Below are 6715 nucleotides of genomic sequence, written 5' to 3'. Positions count from 1 at the left end.
TCCATCTCACTGGTACATCATGCCTCTGTGTGGGTAATGCTCAGAGCAAGGTGGCAGGTGGAACTGGCTGGTGGCACTGTGGCTCGTGTGGGAGACTCTGCCTTACATTAATTAAATCAGATTTTTCCAAAGAGCAGCACGTGCAGCAGCTGGCAGCAGACCTGGATCAAGGGTATTCTCCCAGACTGGCAAACAATGACACTCTCTCTGTGCTTTGGAGAACACATTTGGGTGTACAACTACCAAGAAAAATCTCTTGGATTCAGGATAGGGAATAGCAAGTAGCTCTCTTTGGGTTTACCAGACAGCATGGGAAAAAAGACAACTAATAATTTATCAACAGAAAAAAAATACATTTATTGCACATCAGGACTTAGGCTAAATTTGTCCTGAATCTGAAATTAAAAATGAAAAACAAAGAGAAGATAATAAGCAAAGTTCTCGTATGAGGCTCCTAGTCCCACAGGCACAAAGATGGAAAATGTGAAGAACTATCCATTGTTGCGCCCATCCACTCAGAAATGTTTCCCTGACCCAGACAGCCCAGGAGGTGTCTAACCAACTCTGCTGCTTTAACAAATGAATAATTGATGGGTTATTTATAAATGACATTCTCATGGTTGGTTGGAGTGCCAAGGAAGTCTCTCTGAAGTGATGGCTGGAGGCACTAGAGGGCTCTGGTCCCCTTGCAGAGCTGCTGTGGTAGATCGAGCAGAAGTGCATGTGGCCTGCTGGAGGTGCCTGGGCAGACACATCATGAGAGGCGCCTTCTTGGGCCAGTTTTACTGTTCTGGCAAGAACTGTTTTTTTCACAGCCAGGGCAGTTACCTGCTGAGCACAGACTAGCCAGCTCCTGTGTGCTGACCTCCCTGCCCCGTGGCATCCTCCAGCTGGTAAGTGTTTGCTCTGCTGCAGTTTCTCGCTTCCATCACCAGCATTTTTCACTTCCTTTCCTGCTTATAATTTGTCCTTTTTTTTCTTTTTTTTTCAGGCCGTTGCTTTGTTATTGCTGTTTCTTTTATCTGGTGCACAAAATTCCCTCTCATTGTTTGTGTTTGCCTTTCTATCTGGAGCATTATTAGGCTTGAAAGGACTGTTGTGAAATCCTGCAGTTTTCATGAATTAAATGGAGCAGTGGGAAAACAAACAGATCCAGGAGTCTCAGAGCATTTGCCTGGCTTACAGCATTGCTTGGGCTTTACAGTTCACTGTGTGCTGGCCATGGACAGAGTCAAGCTCCCTAGGAGAGCAAAGACACCAAAGACCACTCCCACCTTTCTTTTTGGGGAACTCACGTAGGATAAAATGTGGAAGGTTGCAGGGTATGGGTATCAAGGACTTGAGAAGCCTCCAAAACATACAAAGGCAAAAATAAAAGGGAAGGGAATGGAAGTGAGGGGGTCGAGTAACACAAACACAGTGTGGGAAGGATTTATCCCACCTTTGAAAATGGCAAAGAATGAAATGCAGGACATTGCCTCTGCACAGAACTCCTCACCTGAAACCACAGTCCAGAGAGGCTTTTGTGTAATTTACCCCATCCCAGGATTTTATGATGATTCTAACAGATTGTCCACATGTCAGCTTCCTGAAAACCACAGATTATCAGTGCAAATCAAATTGGCTCAAATTCTTCATGTGAGGTATAGATTTTTTTTAATCAGATAGTAGAATTTCACATCAGAGAGAATGGTAGCTTCAAATTTGGCATGCAGACAGGCAAGTAACTGCTTTGCTGAAGGACTAGATCCTGTGAAATAATATTCATCTGCTTTAATTTTCATGCAGCTGGGTTAAGCTTTGCCTCATTATGTTGCCATTAGGTGCATTAATACTTTTTGACAAAACTACATTAAAATTGTAGATTGATCTTGGTGTGCTGCAGAGACCATGCTGGCTTTCTAAAGAGCCTGGAAATACTTTGTGTTTTGATGTGAAAGAAGATGAAAGGAGTGAAAGTCTATTAGACAGATATCCTGTGTGGTACTATGACATTTGGTGTATCATGTTTTCAGAGCAGGATCTGACACGGAACATAGTGTGGTGGAAAGAATCCCTACTCAGAAAAACTCAGGATACAGTAACAATAGGAAAAATTGTATATAAAATGAAAAGATGCAAGTTCAAGTGACTAGAATTTTTTAATGGAAGATCTTTTATTTGTGGAAAGCCCAAAACCTAGAAGGAAAGAATGTGGATATCATTAATTTCAGCATCTGTTTGTTCTCCTGCAACCATACAGCTGACATTGAGACTGAAGATCTGTTTCTCTGCAATAACTGAATACCAGAAATATTCTGTTGTAATGTTTTATGTTGGGGTGACCTTACTGCTTGGATTTTAGCAAACAGAACAATAAGCTTTTCCTAGGACAGAGCAGCCTGGGTGCAGGGTAGGCCTGGAAATCAGGGGAAGTTCAGTCTTGCAGAAAGCTGAGCTCTGCCTTTTAGTTATGAGGTAAAAAGCTGAAGTCACATGCAGGAAGAGAATTACTATTTCTAAATGTGTTGTTTTGAAGAGAGAGGGTAGATTAGTTGTAAACTTTTAAAATTCAACTTTCAGTTAGAAAAGGATGAGCTTGAGATCAGTCTGATTGCCACCATGGGGGATTTGAGACAGGGTCCTTGAATTCTTGATTCTGAGGTGTTTTATTCCTGGCTCTACTGTACAAACAGCAGTGACTGAACTTCAAGAGTACTTGTGGATGGGTTTTAACTCTCTTGACTTAGCCAAGGGAAGCCAACAAGGACTCAGCCTGCATTTGAATTACCATTTCATGGGAAGTGTGCAGCAGCAATCAGGGGGTTCAAAGGAGATGAGGCTGGTATTCCAGGGGAGTCCATGGCTGCTTCCTTGCTGTCCTGTGCAGAACAGCTCCCCCCTCTCATGCCGAGCACATGATTGTACCCTCACTTCATCTCTGGTTCCACTAATCATCTGGAAGCACTTTGTTAGCTGTTTTTCAGGGATGTAACTAAATATGGATCAGCCTCTCATCTTCATGCAGTGACTATAATGATGTCTGTTAAAATGCAATTTCTAATTGCAAAAACTCCTTGTCTGGTGGAGGTCTTGTCCTCTGTACCAGCTCAGAGAATCATTTGGGTTTCCTCCTGTTATGATTGTGCCTTCAGCATATTATTTATGATATCACTGAGCATGCTGTTCAGTCTGGGGGGGAAAAACCACAAAAGTCTACTTCCTAACACAATCTTGGCTCTATTGCATCTTTCAAAAATTTACCTGACCAGCTGGGATCAAGGCTAGAATATTTCTAACCTCTCTTTCTCCTATCAAGCAAAATCAAAGCTGCTGATCTTCATAGGGCTGGCTGCTGATTGCAGGGCAATCACTCCTTATCACTGCAACCTGAGGGCCGTTCAGTTCTCTGCTTCTGCAAGCCAAGGCCCAAAGCTGACCACAGGGCAGGGTGGAACAGCCTCAAGGAGATGAACACGAAGTGGTTTTGTCCCTCTGGCTCCAGCAGATTACTGGGGAAATATAAGCAGGAGCTGATGGACTGAGGGAAGAGCTGTGAGGAATTAATACAAGCCTCAGGTGTGGAGAGAAATGATGGCTTTGTTATTGCCAGGGTCTGGGGGTGAAATGGCAAGTGAGAAACAAGGGTGAAAAGAGAGGGATGTAACAGGACCCTCTTCCCTTGGGAGGTGGAGGGCCCCAGCTCTTTGTAGTGTTATTTGCTGTGTATGAGTCACCACATAGGAGGTCCTCCTGGGTTTGCTCCGTACCTTTACTTTCAGGATGAGCTTGGAGCATCCTTGCTTTAGGTATGAACCCCTTTTCTTGAGGCAGTAGTTGCAATCCCCAGTCCCAAAAGCATGGTCTTTGCTACCTTCTGGCATCCACTTGGGTGATGGGGACCAGCCTCTGCTGCTGGATCCCCTTCTCTCTAGCTCTGTGCCATGGAGGGGCTTCTGACTTGAACTCCAGAGCCCTCAGATTCCAGAGGTGAGCAGGGGGCTGAAGCCTGGAAAGGCAGTGTCCAGTCTGTGACAGCGCAGAGGGTTTGGTTAGATGGGTGGATTTGTGTAGCAGTGGGAGCCGGCAGGGTCAAAGGGGTGGCTGCCCAGCTGGCACTGGAGGGCAGCCTTCCCCAGAGGAGAGTTAGGTCCTAATAGAACTAAGCTTCACCTTAATTACTTTAGCTACACCGGGATAATTTCAATTAGCTCTTCACATCTGATGCTATCCTGTTCTTCTTAGGCAGTATTTGCCCTGAATTTTTTTGCTCTTGTGCTGGAGTTTGCCATGACTAGAAGTCTCACCCGTCCTCCAGGTTCTTTTGTATTTATGCTCTGAGTCTCATTGTTTATCAGATTGTTCAGGATATTGAAACAATTTATGAGAAGCAGTTTTCTTTTGATGAAATTGCATCTGTGGTGCAGAGGTTGGACTCATTTTTCTGCCTCTCTTCTCTCACCAGCATCAACTGTCAACTGGATACATCCTCTCAGATAATTACAAACTTTCTCAGAGTCCTGTTGCTCCCTTTCCCCTTGGTGTTCCTTTATCGGCTGCATATCTGCAGTGTCACATGTGTGATGGAGCTAATGTGCAGGCAATACCCCTTCATTTGGAAGAGTGCTTTGAAAATGAGGGAGATTAAGTAAAGAAAAATTCTGTGATCTTTGGTGAAAGTGATCTGTTCTTCTGGGATAAGACATATTTTAAAACTTAACCCAAAAATATTAACTTGCACTCAGGGTTGTCTCACGTTGCAAGTGATGGGAGAAATAGCCTTCTCTTGAGAAGCAGATAGAGGCAGAAGGGCCTTGTGGATGCATCCTCTGTTCAGGAATGGTGCTGCTGACTGCCCAAACACTGGTTTGTACAAAGGTTTAAAAAAAAAAAAAAAACCACTATATTTTTTTCCCTTCTCCACACCATTTATTGATCTAGGATAAGTGTATACACCCCCTTTGTCTTCCTTTTTTAAAAAATTGATTTCAAATTCTAGGGTGATGCTTGAAGATGTTGGTTTTTTTCAAATTATATTTAATATGTGTTAGCTGTATAATTACAGGAATTAAGTCATTCTACCATTCCTGTTTTGCTCCAAGGGGCCCGTTTTCACACAGATGGCTATGACTTCTTAACCCCACAGAAGGGTGCTCTGCAGGAGCATCTGTTTGAATTTCATCAAGAACAGGAACTCTGCCCACATTGGGCTGGAGACCTTTGCTCACTTGCAGTTGTCTTTTGTTGGTTTTAGCCTAAGCAATCTCCCAAGTGATTGGAAATGTCAGAGAGATGTGATAGTGTGATCTGAAGGATTGTCTCTGTTCAATATCAAAGCAAACTTGTGGTTGTCTTGTTATAATTAAAACTGTTAGCTCAGCTAATCAATATGTCTCAGTTTAGCTAAGTCTTGTTCAACTTCAGACTTTCTCTTTAATTAAACTTGCTTCAGTGACCTTTTATCCCCTTGCTTGCATCAATAATGCCATCCGTTCGCATATATTCATGTAATAGGAAGGATGCACTCAAGCCAGCTGTATGGAAATCTTGATTGAACAATTTTATGAGGAAATGACAGGAAGGTTCATGATTCATTTGCAAGAGAAAGGCAGACACAACTAGGAGAAACTAGTTCAGTTCCTTCACAGGAGCTAGAAGGCTGTTGGTAGTGAGTGTCCTGATTCCTGATACTGTGATTCTTTATACCCTGCTTCCATGGGATTTCAACAGGTTTGCTCCTTTGTTATGGATCAGCAGGGATTCCACCCCTCTAAGTCATGTTTTGGCTGTGTAGAAACCAAGACCATGTATGATTACTGTGAACCAGGTCTGTATCCAAAACCACAAAGTAGTTTCAGTACCACATGGAAAGTGATCTACCAGGTCTCCAGTCTGCTCTGATGTGTCCTTTCCCTTCTGCTGCTTCTGGGAACTGCCCAGACTTACAGACTGGGAATTTACCATTTTTTAGTTCTTTGCCCTGTGTGAAACTGGATCGATCAGGAAACCCTTTGCTCTGACTGTAGCAAATTTACATGCTAAATGCTCCCATAGTCTGAGTAATACAGATGACATTTTGCTTGGCTGTGGATTTGCAGCCTCTGCTCTTACAGGCCACCTGAGATCTCCTGGTATCAGGCAGAGACATCCATTTGTCTTATTTCCTCTACCTAGTAAACACAGGTTAATCTTTCTTGAATGCATGGCTGGAGAATTTCAAAAGGAAATAATTCTGCTTTGTGGGAGCCAGCACAAAAATCCCAGCCCTGAAGGCTGATTCAGTTCAGAGGGTCTTAATAACGTTTGTGGGGTTTAGGGCAGAGCTAGGAGCCAGCCTGCCCAGTGCTGGATTGGGCCCTTAGCTAGTAGGCAATTTCATCACCCTGTGATTCATCCTGAAATGGGGAGAACAGCTGAACTTTCATATGACAGGAGAGTGGGCAGCTTTGAATTGTTAAAAATCACTGTTGCATAGACAGCACGTGAAGCCAAGTGAATGTGCTCACTTCATACACCCCCTGCCAGTCTGTTCCCCAGCCTTGCGTTGCTAAAGGTCACTGAGTGTTTTGCAAAACTTACAAAAATCTTGTTACACCGTGTTTTTCTTTCAAGCTACTCTACTGTCACTGCAAAGCCCAGTTGGGGGAGACTGTCTAGGAGTTGGTTATAATTTCTCTGTGCCATCTTTCTGCTTGTGGTGCAGGGAAGCATGAGTGGAGCTGTGCATGGAGCTGTC

Source organism: Chamaea fasciata, unplaced genomic scaffold (assembly GCF_029207755.1).
Source record: "Chamaea fasciata isolate MVZ Bird 193981 ecotype frontalis unplaced genomic scaffold, bChaFas1.0.hap1 SCAF_4, whole genome shotgun sequence".
Lineage (NCBI taxonomy): Eukaryota > Metazoa > Chordata > Aves > Passeriformes > Sylviidae > Chamaea > Chamaea fasciata.
Note: the sequence above shows the minus strand (reverse complement) of the source record.